Below are 18675 nucleotides of genomic sequence, written 5' to 3'. Positions count from 1 at the left end.
CATTTTGTATGCTGTTAAGGGAAACAGGTCAAGTTAGCTCAAAGGGAAGCATTTAGATTTTAAAGGTAATTTGAAACAGAATCACTGTTTTCACGGCTGATCACTGAAAACGGTGCGGTATGGGTGCGATTCACGAACGAGCCGTTTAACCTCAAATCTGCGCTGGATATGAATACCAAAGTATAGTGGAAAACTACTATATTTGGCTACAGTAAGGCAAGAATCGGCAGTTTAAGACGATTAACCTTGTGAGCTAGCAAAACACAAGATAGCTTCTCTTTTTCCATATAAATAAGGCTTTATTAGAGAAAATCTAAGACATATTAAACTAATCTAAAAAAGAAAACTAACATAAAAAAACAAGCTAAAAAAAAAAAAAAAAAACGAAAGGTGGAAAAAATAAAAAAAAAAAAGAAGAACAAAAAAAAAGGAAAAAAGAGCTAAAAATCTCAAACAAAATCTAAAGAAAAAAAAAAAAAAAAAACAAATCTAAAAAAAAAGAAATTCAAACAAAACAAATCTAAAAAACTAAATCTAAAACAAAAAACAAAATCTAAAAAATCGAAAAAAAAAAAAAAAAAATAAAAAAAACACTAAAGATAAAAAACTCTAAAGTTGTTGAAATATGTAGTTTTGTTACTGTTATAGTTAACTAAACTAAAAAAATCTCTAACTAAAAAAAAAAAAAAAAAAACACACATAACATAAAAAAAAAAAACAGCCACACACTCACACATTCAACACAAGTTCAGGAATAGACGTTAGGAAAAGATTGAGTTTAATAGCAATGAAAAAATGTGAAATCCCAAGTTTTACAGCAATACTGAAATTGCAATAGACATGATGAACAAACCATTAATCACTTAATTAACTCCTCGCACTGAGATCTCCTCAAATGATGTTAAAATTATATTAGTGATAACACCAGTACAGATGTGAGTCCTGGGTTATGCGTTGCCTGTTTAACGGGGTTCCCCTTTGTTGTCGCTGAAAAGTGGGTTCCCGAAGTTGCTGATTGCCTGGAAGTTCATATAGTCGTTGAAGTGACGTCTTGGGTAAGCCCGTGGTTTCGGGCCACTTAGGTGCTGAAGATGCGGAGTTGTGGGCTGGCTGAGTTTTCGACGGGCACTCGAGGTTCAGACTCGGAGAACTACGGTGCGTTACAAAACTTAGACAATCATAACACGAAACTCTCAAACGGAAAAGAAAAAGAACGTAAAGTTTGACTAAAAAGAATCTATGTGGATGTTTGCTACCTCATTCGTGATCTAAGTACACAGGCGTGGCTAGGCCGAGCAGGCCGCGTGGAACGGCGCTCGCAGATTGGAACGCTAGAAGCACAGGATGACCCAGGCCATGACTCAAAGACGCTTAAAAGTGATTACAAACAGCATGACTTAGGAGCTAGAGGCTACAAAGTGCCGGGGCTATGGACTGATAGGCTAAAAGTGCGAAACTCTAAACGCTACAAGCTAAAAGGCAAAACTTTGTATGGTGGCCTGAGTTATTTAAACTGGTCCTTTTGGATCGCATCAACCACGACTACCTCAAAATGGTGGTCTTGACGCAATTGAGAATATTGTCTTTTTCTCAGGTGGTCCGCATTGTTTGGTCCCACTCCATTCAATAAATCTATATGTTAATCTTATCAGGCTCGTGGTCTCGAATTTTTCCCGCATCTTGCAGGCGGATACATTTGCGGCCATGATTCCTATATAGAGCAAAAATAAGTGATACATTTGACAAATAAGCTGATTGGATCAGAAAACGTTTCAAGCAAGAATATGCGAATCACACACATCACAAAACATGAATATGATCGCCCTTCAAGCTATTCAAGAGTTATTTGAAAGAAAGAGCATACAGCAATAATTGATGTTAGAAACATTATAATCAATGTGTGGATTAGCATGTATGAGATGGAGTTGAGGCAATGGCACGTGATATCCGGGCATTAGAAGTCTTTTTTGAGTGTGGTGCATGTTGGTGCATCTTTTATGCATTTGTAGGCATTGTCTGTGGCCAGTTCTAGTGGAGTATGGATATACGTCGCTTTGCATATCCAGAGGGTTTAACAGGGCCGGGCTTAGGGAATTTCAGTCTGGCTTTTGCTAGATGTGGGGAGGAAGTCAATTCCGTCGCAACGAGCTTGTTTTACTGCTGCATGGCTTTTACATGTGAGGGTCAGACTGTCCCATTTCTTCGATATCTCTTGCGCCCAAATTAGGACAATCTCTTCTGCGAATTGAAATTGTCCAATAAATAAGTGTTCTAGAAAAAGGGTTTTATATGTTGAAAAGCTTTTCTCTGAAAGAGTCTGGTCGGTTAGCAGACTGTGGTGCTGGAGATTTAGTTAGCAACATCCTGCTTTCTGTGGAATTTCGGTCTTCATGTTTCAACCAGGCTCAAGCCAAAAAAAAAAAAAGAAGAAAAAAAAACGATCGAATTCTTTTAATTTGAATCTGGTTGCACGCTAGCATATCGCCTCGCTGTCCTCTCGATCGGCGAGGTGTTTAGGGCTAAAGACATCGTCGATCGCTGGAGAATACAATGGCATAAGAAAGAAGAAGGGCAGACTAAACACTAGGCAAAGAAAACAACAAGACAAGGCTAGGCGCGTCCATGACCGTTACTGTACTGGTTGCGTAGGCATTAAAACTAGGGTTATTTAGGTCCTACACGTGGTTAAGTTCAATTATTCATATTGTAGTATTATATATGACATTGAAAGGATAATTTAGTATCATTTTGGAAATGCTAGTGTATTTTGAGTTCGCGCAATGCAAAATCTGCTGGATAGACGTTGTTGGGTTCTTCGAGTATTCTTAATTTAAAAAAAAACGTTTATACCCGTTACTTTCGGGCACGTAACATCATTTGGCAATTGAAATAGAGTTGATCAAGGGGTCGTGCATGGAGCTCGTCTGGCTCTTCCATTCAGTGTAGAGTTGGCCTGGCGGATATTCAGGGTGTGGTGATTCAAAATGCTCGAATATCAGACCTTCGACCAGCTGACAGGTTTTTCCAGGTGTTTGGCACCTACTCAGAGAAATGAGGGGAAGGAAAAGGATAGAGTTACAAAGAAGAACAAAACAAAAACAAACTAAAACAAAGCTGCGTGTGGTTTTCCTGAGCATGGCTTAGCACTGGCTGTTGAGGCTATGGATTGTCATGTGCAGTGAAGCGCTAGTGTGTCATTTTATTCCCTTAACTTAGTGTGCAGTATAGTTAGTAACCTATTGTGAGGGATGGCTGCATGTTTCTTCTTCATGGAGGGTAGATGAGTCCACTTTGGTCCCCTAAAATTTGGGGGGAAAAGCATTCTAACCTGTGGGAATAATATGTTTGTTGAATGTGTTATCCGTAGAGGTGGTTACCGTTCTGGGTGTAGGTAATGTTGTGTGTGTTAAATGTGTAGTGTATGTGTTGGTCAGATCCTGTTTCAGTCTGGGTGTTGTCTCCCCCCCTTTTGCTTGTATGTGCAGCTGAATGACTGGCTCTCTGGCATCTCTTGGGCTTTGGATGCGGCATGGTCGCATGGGTCCTAGCTAATGGGGTGCAGTCCAGCTAAGTCTAGGAATGTTCTTTGTAAAAAAAAGCCCAAATAGCAGTCGGAGGTGAGTTTGGCATGGCTTGTGAAGGGCTGGGTTGCAAACTTTGTCTCCTATGTGGGCAGGCTCTTCTTAGTGGGTGCCTTCTGGGCTGTGGAGAGCACGATTCTGACCTCGGCTGGTTGCTGTTGGAGAGTGGTTTGCTGTTGAAGGTCAGACAGGGAGTGTGGTTCTTGGAGTTGGGAGTTCTATTTGACAGCTAGTTAGTGAGGCGTGTTTTGTGACCTGAGGTGATGTTTTTTAGTATCCTCAGATTTTTCATCACGGTTGTGCCCGGAAAGACTTGTTCGTTTCGGGTAGTTGTTGAAGCAGGTGCTTGTGTCATCTCTGATGTGAGTGGGTACCAGGGATCAGGGATTCGGGTCCCTTTTCTCATTCTGCTAGTCTTGTCTGGTCACAGTGGCAAGCCATGACCGCAATTTGTGTTCATCCGAAGTGTGAAACTGGTCTTGACGGAACTCTTTTCAGTTTCTGCATGACTTGTTGCCATGTCTTCTGAGCGGTAAAGCTTTCCAATGGTCTTTTGAATACATCATGCACTGTGCATGTCCTGAAGTGCGTGCTGATGTGGGTTTTCGGTGTCGCTTTACCCACGCACCACGAGTTGCTCATTTGACTGAGTCGAGGTGGATTACCTTATGATGTTCTGGTTAGGTTTACCAGTTGTTCTACTTAGCCCTTTTGTTTCATTGCGAAGCGTGGCTGGGTCCCCATGATTTTTAGCAGGCGTTGGGGCTGAAAGCCTGGTTGTGGACAGGGGGTGTCACATTCTGCTGTGCTGCTTGATGGGAAGACTCTGGTGTTGATGATGCCACTGGGTGTCCGGCCACTGCCACAGGCTTGAGTCCTTTGTTGACAGAGGTTGCAGAGTGTGGATTTTTGTTACGCTTTTCTGGGGGGGGGGGGGGGGAGAGGGCCATCTTCTGCGTGTTATAGGCAACTTTGCTGTGTTATGGGTCACTGGCACTGGTTGGATGGTCCATGCGGAGCGTTGGACAGTCCATGACAGGGCCATAGATGTGTGAGGCTGACTCCAGGGTGGCATTATGTCTTTAGGAAGAGGGGCTTTTGAAGGGTTGCACATCCTCTGCAAGGTACGGCTTTGTTGTGTGCACCTAAAGTAGGCATTGTCGATATCGGTTGTAGTATCGTTTGTGGAGTCTTCAGTGTCGACGCCTTGTTTGGTAGTTTCCTCCAAGGCCAGTCAACAGTCGGGGCATGTTCCCAGAGCTGGCTGGAATCCGGTAAACAACTGCTTTAATCCGCAGATACCCACGCACGATTCGTGCGGGTAGTTAGACCTTTGTTTTGACTGGTCTGTCGATCCTAGAAGTCTGCGTACGAACTCGAGGACTGGATCGTGGCTCGGAGGATGTATAAGAATCTGTCTCTGTCAGTCACCTGGAGGTCCTCATTTTCCCAGATGAAATTGCGATATCTTGGCAGGTTAAGCCCCTTGATGTCGTGGCGCCTCTGTGGAGTTCCGGGTTGAACCTGCTGATGGTTTTCAGGTCCAAGCTTGGTTGAGGTCACTCTTTGAATGGGTCATCCCGTGTGCAGCGTCGCAAGGTCTTGGACGGGAGGTTTACCTTCTGTGGCAGGGCAAGGTTTGTTTGGCGAAGGTCAGGTGAGGTTTTGGTTGTGGCGCCTTTCGCTCCTTTCGTCATATGCCAGGTTCTTGGACCTGGGAGCTCTGCTTCATGCTCAGGCAGTGATGAGGCTAGAAGGAATGTTTCTCTTTCCTTGGCTCTTGTTTCTGCTTTTGTAGGCATATTGGAGTTCTTTTTGCTGACCATGTAGAGCCTCATCGTTGGTATCAGTCTAGTTGTTGGTTTCAGTATTGTCCGTTTTCAGTTCTGTTACCTTTCAAAGGTGGTCTTTTCAACAGGGTCACTGATCTTCAGAATTTCTTGTCTTCTGATTTCATCTTGGTATTTCATCTAGTTTTCTCTAGTGCGTTCGGCATACTGTAGTTCTGTTTATCGGCTAGGATCTCTCCTGGGCAGCTGTCGCATGTTGCCTGTTAGATGCTGATGCTGCTGGGGCGAGGGGCTGCTTGGAGGACTTCCTAGAACTTGTTCGGCCGGTGGTTTCCTGCTCCGTCTCATCGTTGTGTTCTTTGAGTTGATCTTGAACTTTTCACTTTCCAGCTTGTCTATGCGACAGTTGAGCACGTGTCAGCTCCTCTTGAAGGTGGGGTGATGTGGGCTTGTCGCTTCAATTCATTCTGGTTTGTGAAGGCATAGCTTAGGGAGTCTTGGTGATCTTGACTAGGCTACCCGTGGGTTTTGTTGTTTCTGGCTATGAATTCTTGTGTCAGAATCTTCTCAGAAAGTTAGGATTATTAGTTAAAAAATAATAACAGTTCAAATGTCTTGGGGGTGAGGGCTGTCTGTCATGCCTCTGCAGGCAAGTGTTCAACATCTTCCGCATGGGTGATGGGCTCTGGGCAGTGCTACGGGGCGATGTTTGCATGGGCGCTGGGGGAGAACGAGAGACTGTACACAGATCTGTGTGGATAAAAGGCCTATGTGTGGTGGGAAAACTAAGTGGTTGTGTCAGTGATTGTGGACCAGCTAGTGTAGTGTGGGTGATGACTGTTGCTGGTCTCAGGTCGTCTAAGTAGACTAGAGATGCGAAGACCTTTGTCACTTCTAATTAGTGATTAGAGGAATAAGAGAGAAGAGGTTGACAAAGCAAGATTCAATGACAAGGCAAGTTCAATGTCTGTTTATTCAAATGAGAAAATTAATTTTCCTCAATTAAATGTTTATCAGAAGAGCTGTTAAATCTAATATTAACTTAACTCTCTTGTTTTTGGACAAAAAAAAAAAAATACAATAATAATGTCTGTATCATCTTTTTCGGGGGGGGGGGGGGGGGGGTCTAGCAGGATTAGATCACGCATACTCGCTTACAGTATGGGAACTGCGCTTCATCCCAGGAGGGCTGGTCGACGACTGCGAGCAGTTGTTCACATCGTATCTTCGATTAAATTAGATGCTGCAGCGTTGGATGAGTATGCTTAAACTTGGATTGCGTGGCCAATTAAAGGGTAGAGGTTAGGAAGAATCAAAAGGAGAGTGTGGATTACAATCAAATTCGTATAGAGTGAATACGTCTTGGTCTTTGGACAAGATATTGCGTATTATCCTTCACTCTCAGAATTGAACTGATGGTTTCTTACATGTCCCATACAAATGTAAAAGTCGAAGAGTAAAAACAAAAGAGGAAAGGAGAGGAGAGGATCGGAGATGGTAAGTCTCAGTTAAGCGGTTTATCGCAACTTACTTAGGAGAGCGTTTGGTTTTTTTAGTAATGCCCTGCACAAACTAAATTCAAACCCAAAAATAAACTTTAAAGTTGGAAAGAGAGGTTGTTTTGTCCCCCTTTTTTTTCCCTAATTTAATTTGGAACCCTCCACGTAAGTGAGGAATAAACAATGGGTCCCCTCCTTTAAGGCGCCTCAGGTGTGGTGGTCCAGCGTTTTTTTCCCAGAGGAATAGAAATGGTAACCCCCAAGAAAAATTCAAAAAAGTAATAAATGGGCCAAATAAAACCAAAAATAAATTTAAATAAGGAGAAACATTCTATAAAAAAGAAACAAATAAGTGGTTAAGTGTATTACCAAAACAGGAAGAAAGAGTGTGGTAAAACGCAATAAAATAGTACACAGTCTGAATAGAATATATTCAGATGGGTAATAATAAATTAGGTAGAATAAGTTTTAACTTAAACTTTCAAAGTTCAAGTTTTTCGTACCTACAATAATTAGGCCCAAAAGAGAATACTAGAAGTAATGCTAGCAATAGACTTCATGTAAAAACAACTGTGTTCATTAGCTTAGGCACACCGTGGAGGTGTGTTTGCACTAGCGTCGATGCGCTGGCGCGTGCGCATTTCAAAGTTGCTCCGGAAGTAGGTAAGACTTCCTTGTCCCCGGTCGTAACTGTGGAAACCAAAACAAACTCTAGTGGACTAGCACATGAATCATTGCATGCCAGTACAGTTAAGCATGTTCACATGAATGTCGTCGCAATTTCAACACTGTACAAATAACAACACCGCGTTTAGATGTTTTGCATGTTGCGCTTAAACTCTCATTCGTACAAGTTCACTTTAACTTTAATTCACATAGCAGCTTCGTGCTGTAGTTAATGGAAATCAGCGATCTCGGCGGACTGGACACAGTTCTCTGGACCTACACATGACACAACACAACAGGTTTTCTTCGCTGTTGGGACAAACTTAAATGTACTACTTGTCAAGCTTTTTAAAACACGCCCATTCAAATTACTCTCGGAACACACGCATTGGTTAAGCGAGATTTTGCATTCACTTTTGTGAACAGTCGGAAATAGTATTCTCTAATATTAACCCAGGGAGTCGAATAGCATCTGATTCAGCAGTTGGAACACGCACTGGCAATCACACTATGAAGAACTGGCTTTTGTGATAAATAGATGAGGCACACGCTAACACTATTCTTATTCACCGATTTATTTCCCTTTGAATTAACTACAGTTTAGCTACCGTTCAGCGAACGGTGACTGAGATTCCCTGCCCGGGAGATAGCTTTTGAGAGGCACTGAAACACGCGAGTGAAACAAGTTAGCTATAAACAAGGCATTACAAACAGAACACCGCTCAATTTCTACCTTATTGTACGATCTCAGATGTTAACTTTTTAGTTCCCTTACTGCCTTTTAACACATGAGAGCTCTGCCTTGAGTTCAGCCTCCTCTGCGTTCAATATCTATTCAACGAGGTTGCGCGCTGCTTACGTCCACTGTTCACACACCCACACACCTCGAACTCATTTCCTCATCTTTCATCGCAGCAAAAGAAAAAGATTAAAAAACTTGTTGTTATGCTCACAATTTAGATTAACCGGCCGCGCATTTCCTCCACCATAATAACTGTAAGGGAAACAGGTCATTAGCGCAAAGGGAATCATTTAAGATTTTAAGGGAAACTTTGAACAAATCCACTGTTTCACGGCTGTCCCTGAAACGGCCAGCGCTTCACAGAACGCGCCGTATAAACAATCAAATCTGCGCTGGATATTATCTCCAAAGTATAGTGAAAACCCTATTAATTAGCACAGTAACAAGATCGTCAGTTTAAGACATTACCTGTGTGAGCACAAAACACAAGAACTTCTCTTTCAATATAAATAAGGGCTTTATTTAGATAAATCTAAGAATAGAACTAAATCTAACACATATCACACGCACTCCACACATTCACACAATTGCAGGAGGATAGACTTAGGAAAGATGAGTTTTAAGAGAATGAAAATGTGAAAATCCCCAAGTTTTACAGCAATACGTGAAAATTGCATAGACATGGAGGAACACCATTATTCACTATTAACCCACGCCTGAGTTCCTCAATGAGGTTAAAATATATTAGATAACCCCAGTACCGATTTGAGTCTGGAGTTCTTCGTTTGCCTGTTTAACGCGGGGTTCCCTTTGTTTGTCGCTGAAAAGGGGTTTCCCGAAGTTGCTGATTGCTGGAAGTTCAGTAGTCGTTGAAGTGACGTCTTGGGAAGGGGCCCTGTTTGGGCGCAGCTGTAAGATGCGGAGTTTTGGGCTGGCTGAAGTTTCAGACGGGCACTCGAGGGCGACTCGAGACACGGCGTTACAAAACTTAACATCAGAACCCGAAACTCTCAAACGGAAAGAAAAAGATTAACGTTTGACGAGACTAGGTGGTGTTTCTTCTCATTCGTGCTAAGTAGCAGCATGCGTGCAGGCCCCAGCACACTCTGAAACGGCGCTCGAAGAACGCTAAAGTGATGACAAAGCATGACTACAAGCTAAGCTAAAACGAAAGATAGAGCAGGCTAAAAGCCGGCATGACTGTGATAGCGAAAGCTTGAACTGTAAACGCTAAAAGCAAAAGAAAATTTGATGGTGCCTGAGATTTAAACTGGCATTTGGCCAAACCTCAATGTTGTCTTGACCAATTAATATTTTTTTTCTCAGGGTGTTCCGATGTTTTGTCCCCCCATTCATAAATCATATTTTTCTTAATCAGCTCGTGGCCGAATTTTTCCGCTCTGCAGGGTATAATTTGTACGATTCCATAGCAGAAGATGATACATTTGCAATCACTGATGGTCAGAAACGGTCAAGCAAGAATATTCGAACCACACACATCACAAACATAAATTGATCCCCTTATAGCTATTCAGAGTTATTTAAAAGTTGGACATACACTAAATAATTTAGATTAAGAACATTCAAAATCCAATGTGGGGGGTTACATGTAGCTGATTGAGGAATTTTGAGGCATGGACTGGCGATCCATATTAGGAAATCTCTTTTTGGGCTATTTTCATGGGATAAAAGGTTTTTGGTGCATAATGCAGTTGGAAGGGCCATTGTTTCACTCTGTGCCATTCTGGGGGGAGTAAGGCATAACTAATGTCTCCTGGTGGAGAAACGACCAGAGGAGCGGGGTTAACAGGTCACTAGGAATTTCAGTCTGGTTTTGCTAGGTGGGGGGAAGTCAATCCAACGATCTTGTTTACCTCGCATGGCTTTACATGTGAGGGTCGACTGTCCATTTCGTCGGATTACTTCCCAAATTAGACAATCTCTCTTCGAATTGAAATTGTTCACTAATTTTCTAATGGTGTTAATGTTGAAAGCTGTTCTGTGAAAGAGTTGGTCGTTTATCAGACTGTGGTGCTGGGAGTTGAGTTACAACATCCTGCCTTTTGTGGAATTCGGCTCATGTTGCAACCAGGCTCCCGATCGTCTTTAATTGTTCCTGGTTCACGCTACAGCTGTAACCCCCAAACATCTTTTACGTTAATATAATGTATATTTTGTATATGTGTAATGTCATGTAAATATGTATTTTGTAATGTTAATTGTGTCTATGTATTTGAAACATTTGAATGGGACTGATAAAGTTAGCTGTACGTATATTGGTTAAAGTACAACGTAGTTTTGACCAATATGTACCAAATCTAACCTCGTATAATATTACAGTAGTATAATAAAAATACTATACATACATCAAGGTGAAGTCGAACTGTGACGCCAAACCACTTTCCTGTGCAAAGGATCATTGGGGCCTTCATCCAAGGATCATGGGGGGGGAAATAATTAATTTTTCCGCATGGCTCTTTTTTAAGTGGCCATTTTTGAGCACTTGTTTTGGAATGACCTTCAGTGGTGGCCATGGGGAAATTTTTTTTTTTTTTTTTGTTTTCATTCTGACAGTGCCTTCAGAGGGCATATATCCCATTTGGAATGCCACGACCATGTATTTCAATAAGCCTAAAGGACTTAATTAGTTTGGATCAGGTTGTGTTTAGTTAGGTTTGAATCTACATTCTGCAGGGGCCCGGTGTTTGTGTAATATCAGTTCCCTTGACAAACTGTTCCAGGTGGGTGAGTTTACATGAATATTCATTAGTTCCCTTTTATGGGCATTTCCACAATGTGCAAACAAATGGCGCCTACAGAATCGAGTTTGACACTTCTGTCCTAGGAGTTAATAGCAATAACAACAGAGCTCCCGGTATCCCGTTTGTTTGTTACCTCCTGGGCTGGTGTAACACGGTGCGTTTTTGCTGGTCCGTACGGTTCGCATGCATTTTTTTTCCATTGTGTGGAATCGTGTATGCTCGTATGTGTCGTCGGACTCTATCATGTGAGAGGAATTACGAGCCGAGCAGAGTGCATTACGAGCACTTCCCGACCTCCCGATCGATTTTTTAAAAACATGTCTAAAAGTTTGTGAGCTAGCGGTTTGAATTGTGCGTGGTGCGTTTGACGAGCCTATTTGTGATCTATCGGAAGTTACCACTCACGAACTAGGAAAACCACACGAAGAAAGACGAAGACGGCAGCGCCATCACCACCCCAAGCAATGTTGGACTATTGACCAAGAGGATAAACCTCGCTGAAATCTGGCAGGAACAGCGGCGCTGTATGCATGTTTTCTCAACGCGCGTGTACCATGCTTTTTAATTCTCTCTCTTCTCTCTCTCTCTCTCTCTCTTCCCACTCACTACACACACGACAACACACACAAACATCACACACACAATATGTAGTTTTAAAGACGTAACGGTTTTATACTGTACAAACTGTATATTCTATCCCCATACCTTATATCAATCACGGAAAAAGGCATGTTAATTTCATTAAACACCGTTTGACCTCTGTTTTTTTAAACTCGCATTGGATTCTCTGCCTTTGTTTCCACACCAGATGTAACAATATAAGTGTTAAAGGGGGCATATGATGCGATTTAAATTTTTCCTTTCTCTGTGGAGTGTTACACGATCTTGGTGCATAAAAGATCTGTAAAGTTGCTAAGACTTAAGTCCTCAAATCCAAAAAGATATTCTTTATAAGAAAGTTAATACTCGTCCACAACCCACCCCCTAAAATTTTTCTCATTCTAACATTGGCTCCAATCTCTATGTCCAGATTGGAAAGATTTGCTAACTCCACCCGATGTTCATGCAAGGAGAGAAGGCGTAAAAAAAAAAAAAAAACCTTTTATTCTCGTTGTAGTATTTTTTGTTGCGGCCACCCGCCAATGGTGTATAGATGCTGTTTAATTCATGTGAAAGTGAAACTACTTTGTTTTGGCCTTCCAAAGAGGACGATATCCGTTTCTCCGTCATGCTTGGAGCTGAATCCGTATTCCGATCGTGCGGGTGTCCCCTGAGGAAAAACATGAACTTGCACTGTGGACTTCGCTTGATCACTTTCCACCCGTCATCACATTTGGTTGCTGCAAGCTCGAATCCCCCATCCGTGTCGTTCTCAGCCCGCCCACGCCTCTGCTCACTCAAGCTTATGCCTCTGCTCCCCTAGGCCCGTGGCCTCACTGCTGTGTGCCGTGTGTGCGCTGTTTCATCATTGAGAAAGTGAAACTACTACTTTGTTATTTTTGCCTTCCAAAGAGGACATGATGAAAGCAGTTTATATCACGTTTATAATGCTCTTGTTTTATGTTTATATCACGCACTGCTCGGCTGGACAGGCACACAATATATTAAGGGCTTACAGTTCTGTCACATATGCTTGATGCAATTCGGCCAATCCAACAAACAAACCTAAAATGTTGTCTCTATATGCCACGCGGGTGTTGGTGATTTTGCATGGGTTTGGTTATGGAACTACAGCTTCTCTTGTAGTCTCACAAGAGTTTTGAAGACGAGATTGTCCTTGTCAGTAATGGTGTGTGATTGTTTGCGATAACCACGAGACCTACAACTAAAACGTCTATTTCGTTTTGCAGGTAGGCTGGTGTCAAAAATGCGTGTGTCATGATCCAGCGTCACTGCACATCCGTTTATATTCACCACACAGACTTTCACATGACCAGTACACCCTGGACTTCAGTTCCCATAAACCCCTACCTAGTACCTCATTCTTGAACCACACTGTTTCCTATCAGTGACAACTATAAAGTTGCACTCCATCCACACTCATATTGCGAAGGTCTGTTCAGCCCAGTCTTGTCAATCCGAGCATTTCTCCTTGTGTTTGTTCCTCCGTCTCTACTTTGGATTGTTTTACTGCCTGTAGATTCTCTGCCGCTGCCCCAACCTCTGCCTGGTATTTTTGCTGTTTGTGATATTCCCTTGCACCCGATGCTGTTCCTGATTTCTGCCTGTCTGACCATTTTTAATAAACGTACTGTCTATGGGATCCGCACTCTCTGACTTCGGTCGTTACAAGAGTGAGACTTGTGTATGGGTTGTGTATGATGTTTTTGTGTAAATATTCCCGAAGTGTTTTCACAGAGTGGTGACTCGTATATGTTTTTTAACGTGCTATGTGTTGATTATGATTTTGATTTTATCAAATTAGTTCATGTGATTACACAATGTTGTTTTAAAAAGAAAGAGCCAGAGTTATTACAATTAATTTCTTGCTGAACACAGGTATGCCATGTTTTCAAAAGCAATGTTTTGCCCATGTTTTTATTTAGTCTTGCGTGAGTTTGTGATAACCATGAGAGCCCAACTAAAACTTCTAATTCCTGTTTTTGCTGACAATAATTTTACATGGTCAAAACCCCCCTTTGTGAGTCCTTCACTGGCACAATGGGAAGTGGTTTATATATTGGCAGCCAAGTAGCCAGGAGCTGCAAGTTACAACGATGAGCTCCCGAACAATCTAGACCAGTGGTTCTCAACCACATTCCTGGAGGAACCCACTGCACATTTTGCATGTCCCCTTATATTCAAACACACCTGATTCAGGTCACACTGCCATTATTAGAGAACTCACAGACTTGAAATGGGTGGTAGACAAAGGCACATTGCAAAATGTGGGCAGTGTGGGGGTCCTCCAGAATGTGGTTTGATAACCACTGAATCAGACAACAAAGCAGTGAAAATACAAGCATGGATGAGCTGTGAATCAGATCAGCGTATCGCTCTGAAGCTGACCAACTCTGACCTTGTTTCGCGTCTGTAAACATCTAAAATGATGACCAGTTGGAGGTTTGAAAGCTAACACAAAGTCTCTCATCTACCTGGAAAAAACTCTGCTGGACTGAAGAAACAGAGGATAAAGAGGTGTTCTTCAGTGTCTGGAGGATCTGTTGTTGCTTAATAGACTCTCTGATACAGTCACTGAAGCTACATCGAACATTACACCAACACCCTAATGAGTTGAACATGTGGTTGAAAGAGAGTATTCCAGACTGCAGATGGAACAGCTCAAGCCCATCCTACACTTAGGAAGAGGTGTAGGCAATTGAACAATGGCTGAGGGAGGAGACTAGAACTATCACGTTACAAACCACCGTGCGCTGCCTACTCTTCCAACCTTGAAGCAATTCTGAGGAGGCTTTTTCAAAGTTGACCCACCATCTGACCCTGTTACTAAAATTAATTGAAAATTTCACAAGAACCCAAAGATCGCCCAGAACTTCTATTCAGAGGATCGAGCCCAGAGAAAAGTGACGGGGGGGGGGGGGGGGGGGGGGGGTAGAAATTGAGTGAACAAGTGAAGGTGAGCGTTCATCCTGAATTATTCAAAGAAAATTCCTTCGCCCATATAACTTGATTGCTAGTGAAGCTGTAAAGCGCAGCTAAGACTTACCTGAGCAACCCTAGAATCAAGATGAAGATGATTAGAGCGAGTGAATGAAGTGCAATCCAGACAAGAGCGACAACAAAAGCTAAAGAGCAGAAGGCCTAGACAATGAAAAAGATGGTGAGTGAGACAATGGCGACAGCTAAGGAGCGGCGAGGTAAACAGACCGAGTAACCACCTGTAAATGCCAACAGAACTGGCGAGGATGCAGATCCTGTCAGGAACTCGAGTTGTGAACAGTGCAAAACTTGCTTCCATTGTGGACAGAGGGACACCTTTCAGAGCTGTCAGTGACCAGAGAACCGCAGGGAATGGGTAGAGGGCGCTGCAGTGGGACCCCAGTAGCCTGAAATAGAGTGCCCCCTCGATTACTCAAAACAGACCTTTGGAGCTGACTGGACTTGAAAAAGACAGTAATGATTTGTCTCTTTACTCAAAACCTTGAAACTGTAACCTCAGTGGCCGAAAATGCCTTGGTCACTGTCTGCTGGAGATTTCCGTTAAAGTCCTCTGTGTGGGTTATGCATTGTCATCAGTCAAAAGAAGGGGCCACAAGTCAGAGAGAGATACATCTGCTAAGTGAGTAGAGCTTTCTCCTGGGGGGTGCCTTTAAGACAGCAAAGTTGTGAGCAAGTTATTCAGTTGTACAAATTCTGGAAATAAAGCAGGTATCATTGCAGACGGAAGGAGACAAATTCATTTAGCGTTAATCAGTCATACACTGCGTTGGTTAAGTCCATACAGGATCTCAGTTAAAAGTCACAAGTCTACTCTCAACTTCCTTCTGCACAATATCCCACAAGATTTCTATGGGTTCAGGTCAGTGAGAGTTTTGCAGGCCCATTGAGCACAGTACATACCATGGGTCAGTAAACCATTTAAACCAGTGGTTTTGGCACTGTGAGCAGGTGCCAGGTCGTCTGAAAAATGTAATCTTCATCTCCATAAAGCTTTTCAGCAGATGGAAGCTATGCTCCAAAATGCCTGATAGCTAGCGGCATTGACCCTGCCCTTGATAAAACCAAAAAAGGCGGAAACACAGGGGAGGGGGGCTGTAGCAGTATTTTTGTGACAGAGGTTTCAGACACGGGGTGAAGAAACGGGGAATAGTCTTGACACGAAAAAAGGTTGGAACTTAGCGCTGGTTGTGATGGAAGTAGATGACAGAATCGGAAGGCGGCACAGAGCAACTGACGAGGAAGGAACAACGGGTATCCAGGGGAACTACAATGGTAGCGAGGGTTCAGGTAAGTACATGTGGGTCAAGGGGAAGTGATAGTCCTTATATGAGAGCCTGGTGGTTATGGAGGGGTGCTCAGAATTCTGGTGATCGTGAACGAGTAGGTGTGGCATGTGGAGAGGGTGTAGGCTGTGACTCCGTGACAAAGGCATCCTGGTAGCGCAGCTAAATTACTAAAGGTGTCAGAAGCGTGAGTGATTGTCCGGTTGAGATGAGTTGAAAGGTCATCATGTGGATAATTTTATTTACCGCTAAATTACTAATTAATTTTACTAATAGTTAGATTGGGCAGGACTTCACAAAAGGGCTTTATTTAAAAAAAAATGCCTTGACCAAAGGGCACTTTGGGCATCAAGGGAAAAGGGGCAGGTGCTCCAAGCACCCACTGCACCCCCTCTGCATGTGCCTGGGCAAAGCCGAGCTCATACGTCATCCGCCTGGAACTGCTTCCGTGTACAACAGTGAGTGCAAGCTACGTTAAAGAGATTATTATATTTTGAATATGGATATTTTTCTTACAAAAACGCATCAATTCGCTACAGCAGGCCTTTATTCACCCACTGGAGCTGTGTGAGATACTTTTTTTATGGATGGGTGCTTTTTATTTAACCTCTTTTGGACTGATGCATGCAACCCCTGCAGAGTGCCATTAAACAGCTTGAAAGATCAAAGTTTTTAATATGACTCCGACTGGATTCGTCTGAAAGAAGAAAGTCATATACTCCTAGGTTGACTTGAGGGTAACTTATTTATGGACTAATTTTCATTTTTGGGTGAACTAACCCTTAAATGAGTGTATGACAACCAGAAAATGAATGTTTTAATCTTCATTGTGATTGGGGTTGAATGCTTAGGAACATTTTGCTCTGTTTTGGCTGGATTTAGGAAATGGAATAAAATAAATTACATTGCCTTTCCTCTCAGGATAACTGGAATTAGTTTTACAATTAGTGATGTGACAACTGATACCAGCAGCTCCGATGCTCCGACACAATTTTTAAAGAACTATTGTATCACACACTATGCCAATGCTTGTATCGAAATGACAACACCACGTGATTGATGACATTGCAGAATTGTTGTGGTATTGTTAGTTGTGGTCAGCTGGTTTGAAAAAAACTGGCACTTCACAATCCCACTGATGCATTATGCATTAGTCACTTTGAGGGCTGTCAGTAGGACATTTCATCATGTTTATAACTGGGATCTCAGAGACCCCGAACACAACGTATAACAGCTCACCCAAAATATATATTTTTTCAGCTACCCACGTCAATTATTCATTATGATCAAATGTTTGTGTATTTTATATTATTGATCGATATGTGAATCCGTTGACCAAGCTATACATGACATGAGTTGTGGTGTCATTGCACAAATTAATTTAGATGAGATTACATCAGATTAGATATTGTATTGATCAGATGGATTCCACTCTTGGAATGTCACAGACTTTCGAAGCTTTTGGTCACATGCTTTTCAAACCATCTGATTCGGGTTTTGCTTCTACTATTTGCTCCCCATGGTTGTGTGAAATTAAAGGCGTGCCCCAAAATCGGTTATGAACCCTTTCCCTTCAGGTTTAACCCCAAACCTAAAATCAAAAAAAATACTGTGATTTTTTGTCCAAAGCAGGGATTACAAACCCCAGGTTTGGGTTTTTTTTGATTGGGGTTAGAGTAAATTCGAAAGAAAGGGATCTCGCGAGCCGATTTGAGGACCTGTAATGGATTCAACCAAAGACTCACCAGGGGTGGGAACATCGTCCGAGAGCCTCAGCCAGTGACCCTTAGAAAAAAGAAGTTTTAAGTGTGCTTTTATAATTTTTTTTTAAACAAAAATAAAATTGTTTTTTATTTTACTTTTTATGTACTTCTCAGAAAGGGCTTAGTACTTCTCGAAATTTACTTAAAATGACTTTTAAGTATACTTGATTTTAATATTTACAAAAAGCTAAATATCTTAAAACTATACTTAATTTTTTACGGGGTCCTTTCTAAAAAAAATTAGCATTTGTGAAAAAGTTCTTTATTTCCTTAATAATGAAAAAATTTAACTTCAATATTTTAGATTCTTTGCACCCCCAATGAAATATTTCGGGTTTTTTTATTGTTTTAATACTGATGTTTTTGGATACGTCATAAAAACCCAAAACCCCTATCTCAAAAATTAGCATTTTTCATCCGACCAAAAAAAAAAGTTTTTTTAATACAAAAAAAAAAACCCTTCAATAATTTTTGTCAGTTTATCAATATTTGGGTAAACCCTTTTTGCAGAAATGACTTTTCTTTTGGGCGTGGTATAGGCAATCACCGTGGCAGCTGGGTTTATGGGGCCCGGGGGTTCGTAGGGGGTTAAGTTAAAGAGGTTGGGTCTTGCGTCTCTAATTTCTCTTCACAATACCCCCACAGATTCTTTGGGGGAGGTCGGGAGATTTGGCGGGCCAATTGACACAGAAATACCTTTCATAAACCATTCCCAGGGTTTTGGCACGTGGCAGGGCCAGTCGTGTAAAAAAACGAATCTATCCCCATAAATTTTCTCAGCAGAGGGAAGCATGAAGTGCCCAAAATCCCCTGAAGAGCTGCTTTTGCCCCTCCCTTTTGAAAAAACCAGGGACAACACCAGCAGGACAGGAAACCCGCCCACATGACGTGGGTACTTCCCCTGGATTCAGGCATTTGGCCCTTTCCTTCCCCAGTCTTCCCAGACCTGGCACCTTGATTTCCGAATG

General features: G+C 42.2%; 1 protein-coding gene across 1 annotated transcript in view; it reads left to right on the top strand.

The window, feature by feature from the left end:
• Positions 1–18675, top strand: part of cul4a (cullin 4A) — a 254693-nt gene that overhangs the window by 30514 nt on the left and 205504 nt on the right. The gene's annotated exons all lie outside the window — the stretch shown is intronic.

This window comes from Cyprinus carpio, chromosome A1, assembly GCF_018340385.1.
Source record: "Cyprinus carpio isolate SPL01 chromosome A1, ASM1834038v1, whole genome shotgun sequence".
NCBI lineage: Eukaryota > Metazoa > Chordata > Actinopteri > Cypriniformes > Cyprinidae > Cyprinus > Cyprinus carpio.
The sequence above is the reverse complement of the archived record's forward strand: the minus strand, read 5'-3'. Positions and strand labels throughout refer to the sequence as shown.